Source organism: Perognathus longimembris, chromosome 18, assembly GCF_023159225.1.
Source record: "Perognathus longimembris pacificus isolate PPM17 chromosome 18, ASM2315922v1, whole genome shotgun sequence".
NCBI lineage: Eukaryota > Metazoa > Chordata > Mammalia > Rodentia > Heteromyidae > Perognathus > Perognathus longimembris.
This window is the reverse complement of record NC_063178.1, coordinates 38,872,543-38,894,504: the sequence shown is the minus strand read 5'-3', so window position 1 is coordinate 38,894,504 and position 21,962 is coordinate 38,872,543. Positions and strand designations below refer to the sequence as shown.

At 38.8% G+C, this 21,962-nt stretch overlaps 1 pseudogene across 1 annotated transcript; it reads right to left on the bottom strand.

Moving 5' to 3' along the window:
- Positions 1 to 13,839: 13,839 nt before the first annotated feature.
- Positions 13,840 to 14,911, bottom strand: LOC125367299 (annotated as a pseudogene). Its single transcript, XR_007214043.1, has one exon. The product of XR_007214043.1 is annotated as a 14-3-3 protein epsilon-like (transcript).
- Between the last annotated feature and the right edge of the window lie 7,051 nt (positions 14,912 to 21,962).

Genomic DNA, 21,962 nt, shown 5'->3' with positions numbered 1-21,962 from the left:
CTGCCTCAAAGTGTTGCTAAATATGATAGATCAGCCATAGCTTTTAATTTAGTTCCAGTAGAATATCACACTCTTTTTGCTAGGTGACAGAGAGCTGTCCAAAGTCTGCATTTTCAATAGCACAGGTTTTATTTTGTTAAATTTTAAGTCTTCGTAAGCTGCCAGTATTGTATGAGTTTGAGCAAAGCTTTTCAAACTTTGTATAAATACATTATTTCTTTAATCAATGAATAGAATATTCTTGTTTTATTTTTATTTCCTAAGCAATTAATGACTCAGAGATGGGGGAGTTTTATATAGAGTTTATTCAACTTTTGGGGGGAATTTTGTTTTTATTCATTTCAAAATAAATTGCATTATTTATGTTGGTGAATTGGAATAAATTAAGGAAATGCAGAGATTTTGATGATATTGGTTTGTGAATACTGCTCTAGTGGAGACTTTACACAGTATCCCAAATCTCATGTACACATATTACCATGTCCTTGTGTAAAATGAAAAATGTTATTTGTTCAATGTAAAAGCACGAAATCTAATTCCATTCTGTTCTTGACAGTCTTGAAGTCTCATGATTATTTTGCTACTAGGTCACCTCAATCTTATCATTTTATGGGTCTCTTAGATCACAACATCTGATTTACACTTGCTTCTTCTAAAGGACCTCTTTTGATTTACCATATATAGCCCCACATCACATGGTAACATCTACTCAGATGCTTTAAAGAAATATGTTGAGGATAAATCACAAAGCATTATGGTAAACAATATATAGGGGGGAAAACCAGACTATCCTTTTCAGCCCTCTATTTGGAAATAGCTGATTCTCCCATTAGAATAGAGGATACAATGCGGAGCCTCGCATCCAGGGAAGAACACAATCTGGAAGAGATCACAAAGGAAAATGACAACGAGTTCAAACATTTCAAAGTAGACCCAGTGAGGATGGAAAGCAGTGAGTCTTCTTTAGCTTACAAAAGGAAGTAACTGTACCTGGCTCCTCAGAACATGAGTACAATTTCAAAGGAAGATAATTAGCTGTTTTCCTCCTCATTCTCCCTGTCTCTAGAAAAAAATCAAGGAACTGATTGGAAGAAAATCACTTCAAATAACTTTTAAATCGCTAGGCCAAAAGCTGAATTGAGTTAGAAATGTAGAGAGGTCCATGGCACACTGGCCTCGTAGAATATTATCAGAGGACAGGATTATTTCTATTTGGTTCTGTGTGTGTGTGTGTGTGTGTGTGTGTGTCCTTCCCTAACAGTCTACCTATACAGCTATAGTATATATAGTATATAGATGTATATATGTATTTTGTACATACATATACTTGTATGTATTCACGTGTATATGTGTGCATACATATGTACACACACATATATATGTGTGTATGTATATGTATATGTATATATATATGTATATGCTAACAGGTTAGGTCCACCAAAGAATATTGGCCCTTTTGTTTGTTTTCTCTCCATCTATAACCAGATATAGACCCCCCCCCTCCCCTTCGTTCCCTCTGCATTCAAGAATGCACGTGGTCTTCCACCAGTACCTGTATCCAAGGCAACAGGTCACCACCCACCTGCATGACAGTGGAGGTCATCTAGGCTCTGAGATCAATTCCTGCTCCTCTGAGGTCACTCCCTCATTCACTTCAGTCATGCTTCATTTCCTTCCCTTATGGAATCTCACTCCATAAGTAGTCAAGCAGCTATGTGCTAGGCCCTACTCTAGAGTAGAGCTCAGAAGTTTGGCCTTCCCAAATAAACTATTTTCTGCCTGAACTACATGGCTGTCTATTTTCACCAACCATATATAAATATATATACCCCTATGCATGTGTGTATATATACACATACATATATTCTCTTTCTCTCTATATATATGTATACATATGTGTGTTGTGTTTTTGTTTTGTCACAACTAATCTCTCTCTCTATATATATATACATATGGAGAGAGAGCCCTAGCCTAGTTTGGGTGTGTGTATGTGTGTGTGCATGTGTCTATGCTCAGTGCCTGGAGCAATACCATCACATGCTTATTTGATGTAATGTGTAAGGACAACCAGCTCCTTTCCAGATAATCCTCTGTGGCTAGAGTCCCTCCTTTCAGAATCCTTGCTCTGTCTATATCTATGTTAAGGCTGTTCCTTCCAGAAAGAATCTGGTACTCTCTTCATGAATAAGACTTCTTTATTTCAGGCACATAGTAATTGCGCCTTTGTGGTCCTCTTATCTAGAATCCTGTATTGTTTATCATGTTGAAATGTATTTTTTTGACTTTTACCATCCAGTATATTTAATTGTAAATTTACAGGCATATTGTAGTTACAACAAATGAGGGAAGTCATGCAACCTGGGATTTACTTGGGTCTGGCTTATTTGCTTAATATCTATTTTTCCAAGTCCTCCCATTTCCTCCCAAAAGGTACAATATCTTTCTTTGTGATGGAAGTGTAGAATTCCATTGCATACATATGCTACATTTTCTTGGTCTATTCATCCACTGAAGTCCTGGAAGCAATGGCTGGCTGCAGAGGCTCTTCTTGTTTATGAGTGAGCTACGATCCTTCTGGCTGCAAAGGTCCCACATGAGGACACAGGTTCCCAAGGAATGTGCTCATTGAATGGCTCCACTCACAGAGTTTCATTCTCTGTGATCATACTTGCACCCATCTTCTACTAAATACTATGTCCAGGAAGGCTTAAGCTGCAAATGACCTTGGGGTTTTCTTTTACATTGTTTTTCAAGCCCCAAAATATTAAAGAGCTAAAGCTTAAGATAAAGGACTACAGCACAAAGAACAACAACAAAAAATTTTTGTACAGGCAGCAAATAAAAGCAAGAATTGGCAAAGGGGATTATATCAAATTAAAACCTTTGGCATAAGAAGTAAAGAGCAAACATACAATATATGGCCTACAGATTTTGCATATTAAATACATGGTAAGGGATTAATAACCAGAAAATGCTGGAAGCACAGAAACCTAAATTCCTATGGGATAAAGTGGACAACTGACTAATTGGAAAATAAACTTAAAGACATTTCTCATAACCAGAAGTATACATGGCTCACAAAAGTATACAAAAATATACTAAACATCTTATCTCACTCCAGTGACAATATCTAGCTTACTATCTAGTAACAAATGCTGCCAAGAATGAAGAGAAAGAGCATACTTACACACAAATCATGGGAATTTAATTTATCCATTATGGGAATCTGTATGTATATTACACAAGAAACTATAAAATATTTATGGTATTAATTACAGCCATTACCTTGTGAGGCTGAGGCCCATTGCATGCATACATGTACATGTCTCAATAGGACCTCTACATATGCTACCCAGAATTTTTAAATTCAGTGATAAAATCCTGTATAACGCAATGAATATTCAGTTATAATATACCAGTATCAATCTCATTAGAAAGGTGTTTGTTTTTTTACATCCTTCATTTTAAAATTTCTTGTACTGTTAAGTCCTTCGTGTTTTTGTGAAAGCCACAGCATGGTTATGGGCATAATGTACATTCAACATTGCAGGTATGCACTGAGTTTGTTCACTGCCTGATATACCTGTCTTCCCAGGGTGATTAAAGTCTCTCCATAGAATTTGGGTCTAATATATTTTGACAAGAGGAAAACATAGAATTAAGAAGAATTTCATCAATTGCTCTATGTTCTCAGAGAAGTGTATCAGGAAAGTAACCTTTTCTATGTTAGAAAGTTTAGTAAATATGACCTGTTGGATGGTAAAAGTTCAGGATAGAAATGGTCAACTCAATTTTGGCATTGGCCTTGACTTTTTGAAGAGAAATGGCAGCGTTGTTGCTTCCTTGGGCAATAGTAACAGGGTGCATTTGTGCACATAGAATTCTTATTGAAACCTGCTTGAATCAATTAGTAATATCTGATGGCTGTAATAGACATTGGGTGTGTGAACTGACCCTGTGGATATAATGTACTAATAACTGTGGTTGATATCTCATTGGCACAGATTCTATTCTGGCCATTGCCAAGCACCATCTGATGCAATCTAGTTGCCTCATCCCAAATAGCTTTCATGCAAAAAGTTTCTGGGCACAGATGTAGAATCAAATATATCAAAAATTAACTTCATCCCAAGCCTCACTATCTGTGACCTTAGAGGAAATCATAGCACCTGCGATGAAGGACTAGAATGGCAAGCATGTTTTTCAAAAACTATTTTTTCTTGGATGCAAGGCCTCAGATGTAGAGCCCCAGGAAATTACTTTACACATTGTTTCTGGGGATTCACAAGATACTACAATGAAAGATGGACAACATTGTATATCTCTGTCAATAAAAAGTGCATGTACACCTATACAAATATACGAATATACATACCAGACACTGTGGGCCTCACTTCCAGAGAGAATTTCAGGTTGGCAGATGATTCATGGATGTGCCCTTTCATTTTCACGTTCCTTCTTCTCCACCTTCTCCTCCTTGTCAGGTCCTTGGCCGCCACTTGCTGCTTTTCCAAGATGAATCAGCGAGCTCTCATGGATGGCCATATGATGATTTCTGGGTTTTTCCCTCTCTACACCTTGGGAACAGATCACAGTAACAGCGATGCTTCCAACTACAAAGAAAACACGCTGTAAGTAACACGTTGTATTTCCATTTCCTGTTTCGTTTTCAGGATGGGCAACAGCTGAGGGAACTCTAGATGCACACACGAATGCTGTCTGTGTTCTCTAACCTGACCTCCCATCCCTAGTGCACTGGAAAGAGCTCAGTTTAATTATTTTACCCTGTAACTGTTTTTGACTAATTTCCTCTAGTGGTTTATGGCTGTAAATCTAAGTACTCAGGAAGCTGATAGCTGAAGATTAAGGTGTGAAGCCAGCCCAGGCATGAAAATACATGAGAATTTTATCACCAATTAATCACTCAAAATTTGGAACAGTAGCTGTGTATCATGTGACAGAGTGCTAACCTTCAGCAAAAATAGCTTGAGGACAATGAATTCAGACTCTTGATTTCAAACCATAAAACACAGGTGCACATGCTCACACACATTCCATCTCTCTTTCTCTGTCGGGCTGTCTGTCGTTCCTCTCTCTCTTTGTGTAGGCATGTAGTTACTGTTTCAAACTAGGCATTCTATCATTATTTCGTGCCAGACATATACCCCCAAATCCAGGTGTTGGCACGCAGTATGAATGATCCCTATGGAACAATTTCATCTTCACAAATCAAGATCTACTCTTATGCACATTCGTGTCCTTGCCATTTGATCTGCACTAGAGAGCATCACTAATAAATGACTGTACAAGATAAGGGAGAAAAAGGAGGATGGAAAAGAAAAATGGCTATGAGGAATTTCAAGAAATTCTACAAGTCTATTTGAGTCCTCTTGCCTCAGAACATGTCATTGCCTGTATCATTTGTAATATTTTTTCAAGTGCTGGTGTGATAATTGTAGCCTGAGGTTGCTATCCACCATCAAGAGCCAATATGGACCGGATATGAATTAATCTTTTTCCTGCTATATGTCACATCTACGTTTGCTTATATTTCTTTCTATCGTGCTTGTCTTGGGAACCTGGGGCTTGGGAAATGTCCCTGAGCTTTTGTTTTTGTAGAATTTCCTCTTTATTTTATTGATTATTGCTAGTGAATTTTTATATATTTTTTTTACCAGTTCTGGGTCTTGAACTCAGAGCCTGGACACTGTCCCTGAGCTTCTTTTGCTCAAGACTAGCAGTCTACCACTTGAGCCACAGAGCCACTTCCGGCTTTTTCTGTGTATGTGATACTGAGAAATCAAACCTAGGGCTTCATGCATGCTAGGTAAGCACTCTACTGCTAAGCCACATTCCCAGCCCTTGCTGCTGTTTTTTGATTCGGTTTTTTTTTTTTCTTCAACCTGATTATTTCATTCTTTCTACTAATTTGGGGTTTGTTTTCCTGGGTCTTTTAGATATAGTGTAGGTTTTCTAGTTCAGTATCTTTCCTATTGAGTTAAGAAAAGGTTGTTACAGTATCCTTTTAAGCCTTCCTTTACTATATCCATGGATTCTGATAATATTTTCATTTTCATTTGTTCCTAGGTTCAGTTCATATCTTGAAATTTGGCATGAAAAGCAATTCACTTTATCATTCATTAATTATTTAACTAAATTGAATTTTTTTACTGTAATTATAATTTAACTATTGAATTACGGTTGAGAAATTATTCATACCCATGTTATATACATAATTTCTGCCTCAATATCTATCCTTATTACATGTGAACTGCATATGTGCTCTATCTACTTTCGACAGTTCAAAATTGTGGCTTTTTTTTTCCTATCCCATTCCATGATCCCTACTGAGAACATTCTGTATGTTATCGAGAGAAGTTTTACTTATAAGTTGGTTGACATGTTATGTTAGTGTGTGTGAAAATCACTTGGTCAGCATGGAAACTAAGTTTGATGCTTGCCTGTTGATTTTGTCTGAATGATTTCTCCATAAATACTTCAGCTAGTATTCTACTGAGGACTACCTCAAAGTCTTCTAATGAAGTTCAGTGCTTGGACAGTGTGTAAATATATATTCTGCGTTACTATTTCCTCTTATAGATTTGATACCTTCTATCATTGCATAACAAGTTTTGCACTTTTCATTGCTTTGATTGAAGTCTACTTGTGTGACATACTGCAGAATCTCCTGTTTTCTTTTGCCTTTTATTGGCCTGAATTGCCTATGCCACTCCTTTCTTGGGATCACTGAGGACCTCTGGTGTTGTAGTGAGTATCTTGGAACCAACCTATCATTGGGATTTGAGATTTTGTTCATTCAGCCATTCTAGTTCTCACAGGTAGCACTATCTGCATTTCCACTCCCAGTCATTGTTGACAGATCACGTCTCATTACTGCCATTATGTACCTTGGTCTCGAGATTTATACACTTCTTCCACTCTTTCTCTACTTTTAGAGACCTCCGTGGTTATTAAGTGAGCCTAATATTAATGTATTTTTATATCTGAATTATGCGTTTTCATTTCTCTATTACAGATGCTCTCATTATTAAGGACCTTAAAATAGATTTCAGAAAAATATTTTGGGATAATTACAATAACCTGGGATAATAATACGGATGATAGAAAAAGAGAAAACACTTACACAGTCCATGAGTAAATGTACAGATATGTATAATCAAATCTTTTAATATTTTAAATGAAATATTAAAACCAAATACAAATTGCAACTGCAGAGTATTCCTCTCACCATTTTCAGTATGGGAGATCTAATTTTACATTGTTCTACAGTAATTATGACACAAAGTTATATTAATAATTTTCCTTCTGCATAATTATTGTGTCTCGGTTTGCTAACACATTTACATGCTTAGAACATTCTCAGCCCCATTATGCACACATTCTAATAGGTAAGTTTTATACATTCATGTATATTTTTCCAGTTTGTTAGTGGCCTTTTGGCCAGAATATTTTAGTATTTTTTGTAGAACAGGTCTGGTGAAATATATTCTCTTGATTGTGCTTGTGTGGGAATAACTTGTTGTAGATGTATGTATATGTATATGTATACATATATGTGCTGTATATATACATATATTGCCTTTAGATATCTTATTTGCATTACTGTCCACATTAGGAACTTTAAATTCTGTCATTACATATAAGAACAAGCATTTCTATGTTTTGGCTTTCATAAACATCTCTTGAATCTCTCAAATGCTAATATTTGCTTTTTGAAACACTGTTGCCAACTTTGGCAAAACGTTTTCAATATATCTTCATTGTTACTTTCAGGTTACTGCTTAGTTTGTGTATGTCCACTTAGATTTTCTTCCAGCTCACTTTTTTCTTCTCCTTAGAAGACATAACTAACATGATAAGCTTCCATTGTGAAATTTCAAGCAAACAAATACTTTTCTTGACCGAATTTATCCTTCATTTGGATTTCCATCTTGCCTCCATGCTTTTTTGAATAACGAGGTGTTGATTTCATATGAATTTCTTCAGAATGTGTGTGTACACACACATATGCACATGAGTGCTTGCACACACTCACACACACACACACACACCCTCACACACACAGACATGGCAGGAAGAAACAAAGGTACTTTCATCCTCTATCGTCCCCTATGTTCCCTTCTTTCCAGTTTCTTAATCTAAATATGTTCAAAAGATAGTAGTAATCACTACATTTTATGATGTTGGTCTTGGAACTTGAATTTCAATGTAAAGCTTACATACAATTCTCTCCTCATCACCCATGTTTTAGGTGCCTCTCTCCATGAAGGTACTCAAGGCTCGATGCATCCCTTTTTTTTGTTATATAAATAAAAATAAAATTCCAATTTTTGCCAGATCTGGGACTTGAACTCAGGGCCTGCACACTGTCCCTGTGCTTCTTTTGTTCACAAATGGCACTCTACCACATGTGCCACTTCTGGCTTTTCCTGTGTATGTGGTATTGAAGAATCAAACCCAGGGCTTCATGCATCTTAGGCATGCCCTCTACCCCTAAGCCACATTCCCAGGAATAAGACATTATGTTGGAGATGAACTGCACAACTTGGGGAGGATGGCTAAGGGGGAGGGAAAGTGGAAGAGAAATGAGAGAAGGGGTAACAAATTTGACAGGAAATTTACTCATGACCTTACATATTTAACTGTAACTACTTTGTACATTACCTTTAAAATAAAATAAAAATAAGATTCCCTCATCTGATATTTGAGCTCTTGTTCTGGTTGATATTGCAGGAAGAGCTGTTCAATATATTGGGTATGTGAGCAGAGCTTCCTATAGAATCTTGCTTTAATTACAGTATGCTTCTGAAATATGCTCTTCAATTGAAGATTTTTTGGTTAGCCTGACCTGCCACATAACCACATGACATAAACTCTGACTTAAAACACAAACGTTTTTCACACAGGTGGAGCTCGTTACTCCAAGATAAAGACAACAGAATGTTTGGTTTCTCTGGTAATTATATAGGACTCTAGACATTACACACTGAGGCCAAAGGCATATTTGCATAAGAATGTTTAACAATGGAATAATAGCTATGTGTGGATGATCATATAAAATAATACTCTATGCAATGAACTCCAAGAAAAGGAGACAAGAGACATTTTTAGTTGTCATTGTTGCTGTTTTCATTTTCTTTTCCTTTATTGTTGTTTGGTTGTGTGGGGGTGGGATTGAGTTTACAAAAAAATTCAAAGAAGGTTGATAAAGTACAACAATGCTACTTACTAGATACTATGTGGAAAATGAACTGTTATATCTTGTGGGTGGGGACAGGAGGGAAAAATAATGAGAGAATCACAGAAGAGAAGACATGGTTAAAAAGAATTGTACTCATTATTCATTACCTGAAGCAGGTGACTGTAATCCCTCTCTGTATCAATACCACGATAAAATTAAAAAATCATAAAATAAAAGAAAAATGATTTAGCTGCTGTGCATATATATATATATATATATATATATATATATATATATATAGTGTCTCATGAAAGCCTATTCCAGTTGTAATGGACAAGAGGATTTTGCAGTGGTGCATGAGGTAGCAAGGAATAAACAAACTCTGGTTATTGGTACAAGTAAGTTTCTGAATCTCATTCGTAGAAAATTACCTTCATATCCTTATATAATCTTATATGCAAGCTTAATACAGTACAAACATCTTCCATCCCAATTGAGGGTAATTTTTTTTAACATATTCCTTGGCAGAGAAGCAAAGTTTCAGTCCAGCAAAATAATAAGTTTTGAAATACTTTGAAATTTCTGGGCTCATTACACAGGTTTACCTTCAAGATCTACCAGTGTGTTTTGCCCTTGACTGTTGCTATTGAAAAGATCAATAAAACTCCTGATTTCTTATGTAACTTGACTCTGGGATTTAATACCTCTAATACTGAATTTAGGTTCTCAACAACATTTAAAAATCCCTTCATTACAATTTTTTTATTTATTTAATTATTTATTAAATTTTGTTGACAAGTTGTTGTGCAAAAGGGGAAGAGTTGCATAATGGGGCAGTGTGAACATTTATTGTGATATCTTACACCCTCGTTTTTCTTACCTTCCCTAGATCAGATAGGGATATATACAATACCCATACAATACCTAGTGTACCAAAAACATATACAGTAGCCACGTGGCATACGCCAAAGGAAATTCACCTAGAACTTTAAACATAATGTCAACAATAGTTTGCTTATCCTTGTCTTATATCATCATATATACATAGCTGTTGAGCTACTGTGATTCACCGAGAGGCCTATTTTAGACCTTTTTCTGTTTAGTAGTTGTTTGGTTTTAGATACATAATGTAAGGTCGCTGTCCCAAACCTATGGAAATACCATTTGACAAGAAGATATTGTTTCACAGAATTGGTCTCTAATGTCCTCCCACCCCCACCTTAACAGTCATATTTCAAGGAGACCATGCCCCTTTGTTCTCTGTGTTCTAGGCTTGTCTCAGTCAACATTATTTGTTCAAGTTCTAAGCATTTCCCTGCGAATACCAATATTTTATCATTTCTAATCACTATGTAGTATTCAATTGTGTATAGGTACCACATTTTTTAGATCCATTCATCTGTAGAGGGCCATCTGGGTTGTTTCCATATTTTGGCTATTGTGACTTGTGCAGCGATAAACATGGATATGCAGATGTCTTTTTGATATCCTGAGATCTGTTGTTCAAGATAGATGCCTAGGAGTGGTACGGATGGGTCATAGGGTAGGTCTATTTTGAGCTTTTGAGGAACCTCCATACTGTTCTCCAAAGTGGCTGTACTAATTTGCACTTCCACCAACAATGGAGAAGGGTTCCTCTTTCCCTGAATCTCCTCCAGCATTTGTTGTTGCCTGAGTTCAGAGTATAGGCCATTCTAACTGGAGTGTGGTGGTGGTGGAGGAGTGTGGTGGCTGTTTTTATTTGCATTTCCTTCATTGCCAGGGATGTTGAACATTTGCTCATATGTTTCTTTGCCATTTTTATCTCTTCTCCTGTGACGTCTCTCTTTAGCTCCTTTTCCCATTTAATAATTAGTTTGCTGGGCTTGGAGGGGATTAGTTTTTTGAGTTCTCTGTAGATGACGGATATTAGGCCTTTTTCTGTTGCTGTGTTGGTGAAGGTGTTTTCCCATACGTCTGGCTGCCTTTCTAGTTTGGTGGCTATGTCTTTAGCTGTGCAGAAACTGTTTTTGTTGTAGTCCCATTTGTTGAAGCTCTCCCCTATCTGTTATGCCCCTGGGACTATATTCAGGAAGATCCGTCCTGTGCCTATAAGTTCTGGCATCTTTCCTACTCTGTCCTTCAGTAGTTTCAGAGATTCTGGTCTGATGTTGAGGTCCTTGATCCATTTTGAGTTGATCTTGGTGCATGGTGATAGGCTAGGGTCTACTTTGAGTTTTCTACATGTGGCTGCATAGTTTTCCCAGCACCAGGAGTTGAAGAGGCTATGTTTTTCCCATTGAATGTCTTTAACTCCTTTGTCTAATATCAGCTCATTGTAAGAATGTGGCTTTATTTCTGGGTATTCTATTCTATTCAATTGGTCTTCAGGTCTGTTTTTATACTAATACCAGGCTGTTTTTGTTATGCTGGCTCTATAATAGAGCTTGAAATCTGGTATTGTGATACCTCCTGCACTGCTTCTTTTGCCTAGAAATGTTTTGGCTATTCTATGTCTTTTGCTGTTCCATATGCATTTATGGGTTGATTTCTCTATTCTAGTGAAGAACGTAGCTGGGATATTGATGATTATTGCATTGAATTTGTATATCATTTTGGGCAATATGGCCATTTTCACTATATTGATTCTGCCTACTCATGATCATGGGAGCTCTTTCTATCTCTTTGTGTCCTCTTTGATTTCCCTTTCTAGATTTTTTAGTTCTCATTAAATAGGTCATTCATGTCTTTAGTTACGTTAATCCCTAGGTAACTTATTCTTTTTATCTATTGTAAATGCTATTATTTCCATAATTTCCTTTTCTGCTTGTGCATTGCTGGTGTACACAAAAGCTGCTGATCTTTGTGGGTTGATTTTGTATCCTACTACTTTGCCAGGATGGTTTATTAGGTGTAGGAATTTGGGGACTGATTTTTTTTTGGTCCTTCAGATATAAGATCATGTCATATGTGAATAGGGATAGTTTGATTTCTTCTTTGTCCATGTGGATCCCTTTGGTGTCCTCCTCTTGATTTATTGCTATAGCTAGGGATTCCAGAAGTATATTGAATAGAAGCAGGGAGAGTGGGCATCATTGTCTTGTTCCTGAGTTCAGGGGAAATGGTTTTAGTTTCTCCCTATTTGATATGATATTAGCAGTTGGTCTGATATATATGGCTTTTATTGCTTTAAAGAATGTTCCCTCTATTCCTGTTCTTTCCAGGGCTTTTAATATGTTTGGGTGTTGTATTTTGTCAAGGGCTTTTTGGGCATCGGCTGAGATGATGATGTGGTTCTTGGTCTTAGCTCTGTTGTGGTGAATTACGTTTATTGATTTGCGGATGTTGAACCATCCATGGGTCTGTGGGATGAAGCCTACTTGATCGTGATGTATGATTTTCTTGATCAGTTTCTGGATCCTGTTAGCTAATACTTTGCTGTTTTGAGTTTTTATTAGCTCTGTCTCTCTCATTTTTTAGGGAAATGGAATCACACATTTGAAGGGGAGAGACAAGACGGAATGTCAGGGAATTTGAATACTCCTTCATGGCATGCTGCAAAGGAGGATGCAGAAGAATTGAGGAGCTAAGACTGTGTAGCTCCTACACATTCACAAGTGCCCAGTGCAGGGTTGGAGCTTATTAGGATGCTTGTAATTTTGCTTCCCCCTTGTGGTTAAAAAGTTATCAGAGCTTTTTGAAAGTTCCTCTAATAAATTATACAGTGGCCTTTTAATATCTGGCAGTAAGGCTTTTTTAGAATGTCTGCTCAGGAGCAGGGAGCCCTGATTTGGAATGCCAAATCTCTAGCCTAAAAATAAATCTGGGTTCTAAGAAATTAAGGTGTGTGTGTGTGTGTGTGTGTGTGTGTGTGTGTGTGTGTGTGTGTGTGTGAAATAGAGAACTCTGAATGTCAAAAATATATGGTGAATAGATCCTGGAATTGGAAATGCTGATATTTTCTATTCTTTTTCAATGTTTCAAATAAAGGATGAATCTAAACAGACGACCTATCCGTCCATATGGTTGGCTTTTTTTTTTTTTTGGCATTTTTCATTTTGGTTTGTTTTATTTAAGTTTAATGTTAATTCCATGCTGTGTTTCAGTAAGAACAATATAGATTCTGTATCTGTGGCTCCAGTCAGATATCCAGTAGTACAAATTAGCTTCAAGTTACACATACTGAACAAAAGAGGTTGGGCGAGCGAAGGAGAGGGAGAGAAGAAGGGAGGGGAGGAGGAAGCAAGAAGGAAGGGCAGGGGAGAGGGAAGGAGAAGAAACAAAGAACTGAACACACATGCAGGCTTCTCCATATCACCTTCAATGCTAACCTGCTTCGGAGAGAGAGAAAAAGTAGGCAAGAATGAGCAGCCATGGATTGGTGAACTGTTACCAGCACTCACTTTTCAGCCAACACTTCAGCAGAGTTTGAAACACTTTTTACAGCAAAACCATTGCAACAAACTCCCCACCCCAAACAATCTTTAACCACTTCAAGTTAACACCCAATTAAATTTAAACATGGGTATAAAATTTGATTTAAACAATTAGAAAAAGGAAAAATGATTCACATATGGCTCTTTAGTGTGATCAATCTCTTTTTTAAGATGCATCACCTAGGAGTCTAATGCCTTTCAAATGTAATTTCCCTTTCTAATGATCTTGCCACTTCTGGCATGGAGACAATACAGTAATGCTGAAAAAGCCTCTACACAGTCCTGTTAGTGTCTTAAAGAACCTAAAAGCTGGGACCAGTAAAATCCACAGAAATTCACTCTTGCCTTTAAGAACTTTTGAAAACTGTTTAAAAAAAAAAACAAAACAGGGCAGGAACCTAAATTCTGAGACCAAATGTGAAAGTCAGATTTTGTGGTTCTCAGTAACAATAGGGACTTCACAAGGGAAGGGGTGGGGAGGACTGGGGTAGTCAGAGATGGTTTCTCTTGTTGGCTTTTCTGTCTCACTGATTTTCATCTTCCACATCCTGCAGCGCTTCCTTATTCTGCTCTCCACCATCCCCCTGCATGTCTGAAGTCCATAGTGTCAGATTATCACGTAACAACTGCATGATAAGTGTAGAGTCTTTCTAGCTTTCTTCACTCAGAGTATCCAGATCTGCAATTGCATCATCAAAAGCTGCTTTTGCCAACCTGCAGGCCCTGTTAGGAGAATTAAGAATTTCATAATAGAATAAGGAAAAGTTGAGAGCAAGACCTAAACGAATTGGATGCGTTAGTGGAAGTTCTCTCATTGCAATATCACTAGCAGCTTTATAAGCCACTAGGCTGTTTTCCTCAGCCTTCTTACTGTCATTTCCTGTGGCAAATTCAGCCAGATACCTGTGGTAGTCCCCTTTCATTTTATAATAGAAAACATTGGACTCGCCAGTGTTAGCTGCTGGAATGAGGTGTTTGTCCAGTACATCCAGAATGTCACAACAGATTAACTTTAGTTCAGTCTCAACCATTTGCCGACATTCCTGAATCATTTTTAGTTTGTTTTCTCCTCCCTTGTTTTCTTTTTTCTGTTCGATGCTGCTAATTATTCTCCAGGAGGCTCCTCTAGCTCCAATCACATTTTTATATGCAACAGATAGGAGATTTCTTTCTTCAACTGTCAGCTCCACATCCATTCCTGCTACTTTCTTCATTAATTCCACCATTTCGTTGTATCGCTCAGCCTGCTCTCAGCCAGCTTCGCCTGGTACACCAGAGCTTCCCGATCATCCATAGCGGCAGCGGCTCTGGCAGGGTCTGCGGGAAGGATCTGGAAGCGGATTGCGTCTCCCACTCTCTCTGCCTCTCGCTCTGCGTCCAGGCAGCAAAAATGGCGGCACCTCCATCCCTGGTTAGCTTTTCAGTATTCTCTTTTGGAGAAATTCCAAAATAAAAAAATTAGGATGAAATCAGTTGTTTCTTTTTGCTTCATGTTTGTATTTCCTTTTAGTTATTATTGGTTGACTCTGCTTTTTCTTTCCAAACTCTGGAGTAGGGTTGGAATACTAGGGTCTAGGAAGCCTGAATTCTGCTTCTAACACAGAGAAAAGAAGCATAACTCCACAAGGCCACAGACTTACAGTGTGTGCTTCCTGCTCCTTCAGCTTTGAGGTTGCTATAGGGCCAGATCTGAAGATTGCATCATTTGTTTATTTCATTTATTTATAGTGATTGATTCTTATGGACACGTGGACTTTACGTTTTTACCCAACCATATTTTTCCAATATTTCCTGAGGGACAAAACTTAAATTAAAAAAGAAAATAAATGTTAATTTCCATCCATCATCCGGTGTGGTGATTAAAATCCCAATCATCTCGCTTTTCATCAATAATTGTAATATGAATTCCAATGAAGAGGGAGATAGAAAATCCTCCTGTCCATGGGTATCGATATCTGAATCCAATCAATAGATCAATGCAAATGGTGGGAAATGGACACCATCAGGGTTTGATGACCAATTCATGGAGAAAAGAGGAAACAAAAAGAAAGGGGAAATATTATACACTAACAATAATAGGGTAATGTAAATTACATTAAAATCATAAAAAAAGAATTATAAATTACATGCAAATTATAAATAATTGTAATAATCATGAATTTTATATAAATTATCAATGATTTATAATTCTTATATACTATGTGTGATAATACATACGTAATAGGTATAAAAAGACATACGAATTTATTACATATGGTAATATATGTAATAGATATGAAATGACGTACAAATAAGAGATATCACATATAAATATATATGAAAGTAAGATGCACATAAATACATAATATACCATATGCAACGTGGGACAGAATAAATCTATATATACATATAAAGAATAATAGATGATGTACATCATAGGATATGTATAATTAAAAATAAAAGATACTGAACAATGATGCCACATCAATCACAGGGCATAATAGTTATACTAATAATATATTTAGGAAAATTACAATATGGATAACATATATACAGTATACATAATTATAACAAGAATAAATTATACATAATTTATAAATACAATAATTATAACAAACATAAGTTATATAGAAATCATACATAACTATAATAATTATTATTAGTATTGACAATAATAAATAATCATAAAGCAAATAAGTATAATTTTAAAGAATTATAATTCTAAATTACATAAAAATTATAAATAATTGTAATCATAAATTAGATAAATTATAATAATAATATTTTTTAAATTATAAATAATTGTAAATATAAATCACATTAACAGATACATAATTATACATTACTAATAAATTATACTTAGAATAACAATAAATAATTACAAATTTTATATAAATTACAAATAATTATACATTCTTAATTATAACTACAATTCATTACAAGGATATATTATAAATTACTATAAAACTGTACGTTAATTATAAATAATTATGATTATAAATTATGTATAATTTGTAAATTATTAATAATTATAATCATGATTCTAAATTACATTAAAATTATACATAATTGTAATTGTTCAATATATACACATCATAATGATAAATGACCATAAATTATATACACACCAAAAATAATGATCATCATAAATTATGTATATTGATGAGTAATTATGATTATACCATTATAAATTATATGCAAATTATAACTTATCATAAATTATCAATAATCATTATTATGACAAATAATTATGTTATAGATAAATTATAAATAATTATAATCTTACATTATATATTGATTATAAATAGTTACAATCATTATAAATTATACATAACTTGTAATTACAGTAATTTCAAATTATATATAATTAATAATTATAATGAATATGAATAATTATAATGATATATTATATATAATTATTACCAAACATTATATATAAATTATATAATTATAAATAATTAATAATTATAAGTACAAATCACAATTACGATTAATTACTCTTATAAATTACGTAGAAAGGATGAACCACAGGACGGAGGACAATGATGTCACCACCCGGAATTGTGGGTAATCAATCCCCTGCCCTGTTTCCCATGCACACTGGAGCCCAGAGGGTCCCCACTAGGCAGTCCAGCCTGCTGTGCATGCCCAGAAACAGCTGGTCGCCCTCCGTCCGGAGGCTCAAACTGTTGCGCATGTGCAATGGTGCCTAGTCCCTCTCTGCTCAGCAGTCCAACCTGCTGCACACCTGCAGTTTCCCTGGTGCCTCCCCGCTGGGCGGTCCAGAATGCTGCCTACCTGCAGTGGCACCTGGAGGCTCCCCGCTTCACACTGCAGCCTGTTTTGGTGCACTATCACCTGGTAACTCCCTGCTCTGCAGTGTAGGCTGTTGCACATGCACACTGGCGCCAGAAAGCTCCCACTTGGCGGTCCAGCCTGCTGCACACATGCATCGACACCTGGTTCACTCCTGCTGTGCACACGCAGTGAAGCCTCCTTGGCTGTGTGGCGTCCCCAGCCCCACTGGCCCATGCGCAGCAGGCTGGTGTGGAGGGCGGTGGTCACTGCCTGATGACAGAACAAGCGGCCTTCTGTTCACTGTGATGATGCCAGGAAGTGAAGCAGTCGAAGTTGTGGCGGTGGCGGATGGCAGAGCAGGTTTCCGCAGATGAAGTGGATGTGGCCCCCTCCATGACAACGCCCCCTCCCTATCCGCGGATACCTGCAGTGGGTGCCTGGGCTAGTGCGAAGCGCCTTTAAGCTACGGGTCTGGGGCCCAGAAGCCAGGAAGCCTGGGATTTGAGTGCTTGAGGGAGCAGGTCCAGGAGGATGGGAAGCCTTCTGTGGGCAGGGCCTAGGGGTCGGTGAGGCGCTTGGGGGCGTGGTCTAGGGTCCGTGCATTGGCATGGGGCCGGGTGGGACATCCTTGTGATGTGGTGGGCGGGGTCCTGCTGGCATTAGCGACTCCGGGGGGGGCCTGGGGGAAGTGAGGCTCCAGGTGGAGTCCTAGGGGCATCCTGAGGTGGCTGGCAGGGCCCAGTGGGCCTTAGCACCTGGGGGTGGGGCCTAGGGGACTTGAAGCTTGTGGAGGGGCCCAGAAACATCATTGTGACATGGTGTGCGGGGCTTAAGAAAATGGAGGTGCTGGGGGCATAGTGTGCCTGGTGTGGTGTCACAGTGGGCATGGCCATGGAGCTGGACTGTCTTTGTGGCATGGGTGGCCTGGCCTGCCTGAAGCTTTGGGGTCATGGCCTGGTAGGAAGCCGGGTATAGGGGGCTTGGCTTGGTAAGAGGCGAGACCTTGGGGGCGTGGCCTACCAAGAGGTGGCTCTTGGGGCCAAGACCTGGCTGGAGTGAAGAGGCTGTTTTGCTGGGGGCGTGGCCTGGCTGGTTTGAGGGCTTGGGGGAGTGGCCCAGTTGGAGGTGAAGCCTTGGGGTCATAGCCTGCCTGATGTGAGGGCTTGGGGGCGTGGACTGGCAGGGGGAGGCCTTGGAGGCGTGGCATGGTTGGCAGAAGTGGTGTCACTGGGGGCATGGCCTGGCAGAAGTGATGATTTTGGGTGGGGGCATTGCCTGGCATCCCTGTGCTCCTTGGGGATGTGATCTGTCATTCATGGGCGTGGTCTGCCATCCAGGGGCGTGGCCTGGCATCCTGTGCACCTCCGGAGCATGGCCTGGTCTCCCTGGCTCATTGAGGGCGTGGCCTTTTGTTCAGGGGCGTGGCCTGGTGTCCCCTTGCTCCTCCTCAGTGTGGCCTGGAGTCCCTTGGCGGCTCAGGGTCGTGGCCTGGCATCTGTATGCTACGTGGGGGCGTTGCCTGGCATCAGGGGGCGTGGCCTGGCATCTTCGCAGTCCGGGGGGCCTGGCCTGTTGTCCCTGAGCTCTTCGGGGGCGTGACCTTGCTTATTACAGTTTATTGACTTCTATCCTGTTTACAATCGTATTTATTTATTTATAGCTTATGTATTTTAACATTTATCAGTTACTTATGATTTATAGTATTTATCAATTATAGTGTTTACCATTTATAATGCTTATCATTTATGATATTTGTTATTTGTTATGTCATTTGTTTATTTACTTATAATTTATATTAGTTATTATTTAAAGTGTTTATCATTTAAAATGTTTATCATTTATTGCTTATTAGTGATTTACTGATTCATATTTTATTTATATTTGTTTTTATTTATTTATAACATTATAATACTTATTCATTATATACTTATGATTTACAGTATTTATCATTTACAGTGTTTAATCTTTATAGTATTTATTTGTTTTTACATATTTGTATTTAATTATTTATACCTTATTTATTATAACATTTATCATTTAATTAAGATTTATAGTATTCATCATCTACAGTGTTTATCATTTATAATATTTTTATTTATTGGTAATTTATTTTAGTATTGTGACATAATTTTTTATTTATTTTCTAGAAGTTGAAAAGTTCTGTAACTCTTTGGAAAACATGAAGAATAAACAACCAGAACTCAGCTGAATGTGGTCCTCATTTCCTTTTTTTTCTCCTCTATTTCTATTTATTTCTCCAGGCCCTGAGATCATCGTATTATGAAATGTCTGGCGTCAGAGAGACAGACAAGGAGACAGACAGACTCACAGGCAGACAGACATATAGACACATACACAGACAGACTCAGAGACAGACCGGAGGACAAGGAGACAGAAAGACAAACTCACAGCTAGACACAGACAGACAGGGAGACAGACTCACAGACAGACAGAAAAGACAGACCTGCATACATTGGAAGGCAGACACACAAACAGAGACAGACATGGACACATACAGGCAGACAGACAGACACAGAGACTTACACATAGACACACACATATAGGCATAGACAGACTCAGGTAGACAGACACATAGACAAGGAGACAGAAAGACAGACTCGCAGCTAGACAGACAGACAGGGAGACAAACTCACAAACCAACATAGAAAAGACAGACCAGACAGACACACAGTGGAAGAAAGACAGGCAGACAGACAGACACACCGGCAGAGAGACTCACAGACAGGCAGGTGCAGAGAGGAGGCCCAGAGGCACACAGAAAGATACAGGGACAGATAGATAGACAAGAAGACAGACTCACAGGTAGACAGACACACAGAAATACAGACACACACACACACACACACACATTTTAAGACAGACGCAGAGACACACAGACACAGACAGACACATACACTGGAAGACAGACAAGGACACAGACAGACACACAGAGACAAACAGACATACTGAAAGATACAGACACAGAAAGAGAGACAGGCAGACACATACATTGGAAGACAGAGATAGACAAGGAGACAGAGACAGACAGACAGGGAGACACAAGCAGATAGAAAAGATAGACACATACATTGGAAGAAAGACACACAGACACAGGCATAGACCAGAAGACAGACAGTTGAGGAGACAGAAAGGCAGACTCCCAGGTAGACACAGACAGAGACAGACATAGGTGGACAGACAGACACAGAGACCGAGACTCACAGACAGGCAGATGCAGAGAGGAGGCCCAGACACACTGAGACAGACAGGCTGAGGGACAGACAGGCAGGCCAACACACAGATAGACAGACACATAGATATGCAAGGAGACAGACAGACACATACATTGGAACACAGACACAGACAGACAGACACAGACTCAGACAGACAGACACAGGCATAGACAAGAAGACAGACAAGGAGAGAGTCTGACAAGCAGACAGACAGACACATTCATTGGAAGACAGACACACAGACAGGTAGGTGTAGAGAGGAAGCCCAGAGACACACAGACACAGCAACAGACTCACAGACACACATAGACAGACACAGACAGACAGATGAGGAGACAGACACATGCATTAGACAACAAAAAGACACAGAGACACAGGTATAGACAGGAAGACAAACAGACAAGGAGACAGACTCACAGGTAGACAAAGACAGGCACAGAAACAGACAGGCAGACAGGGAGACAGATGCACAGGCAGTTACATACATTGGAAGACAGACACAGAGAAAGACAGGGCAGACAGACAGGTACACAGATAACAGACAGACAGGTGCACTGGAAGACAGACAAGTGGATGCAGACAGACAGGTAGACAGACTGACAGATAGACAGGGAGACACAGAGACAGACAGATAAACACACAGACAGACACACAGACACATAGACAGGCAAGGAGACAGACAGGGAGGCACTTACATTGGACACAGACACAGATAGACACAGACGCAGACAGACAGACACAGGCATAGACAGGAAGACAGACAAGGAGACAGACTCACAGGCAGATGGACAGACAAATACATTGGAAGACAGACACACAGACAGGCATAGAGAGGAGACCCAGAGACACACAGACACCTAGCAACAGAAAGTCAGACAAGCATAGACAGATGGACACAGAGACAGACAAATGAGGAGACAGACAGACAGGGAGACAGACACAGAGACAGACACAGAGACAGACAAGAACAGACAGACAGACTCACAGACAGGGCAGACAGACAGGTAAACAGATAACAGACAGACAGATACACTGTAAGACAGACAAGTGGACGCAGATGGACAGGTAGACAGGCAGATAGGGAGACAGAGACAAACAGACACAGAGAAGGACAGACAGATGGGCAAGGAAACAGACTTACAGGTTGATACACAGAGACAGACAGGCAGGTAGACAGACAGACACAAAGACAGGCAGACAGACACAGTGGTGGAGGACAGACGGATGGACGGACGGATGGGTAGACAGGCCTAGTGGGACACGTCTGTCTGTCCGTCTTCCTGTCGATGTGTATGTGTCTGTCTGTCTGCCTATGTATGGAGTCTGCCTGGCTGC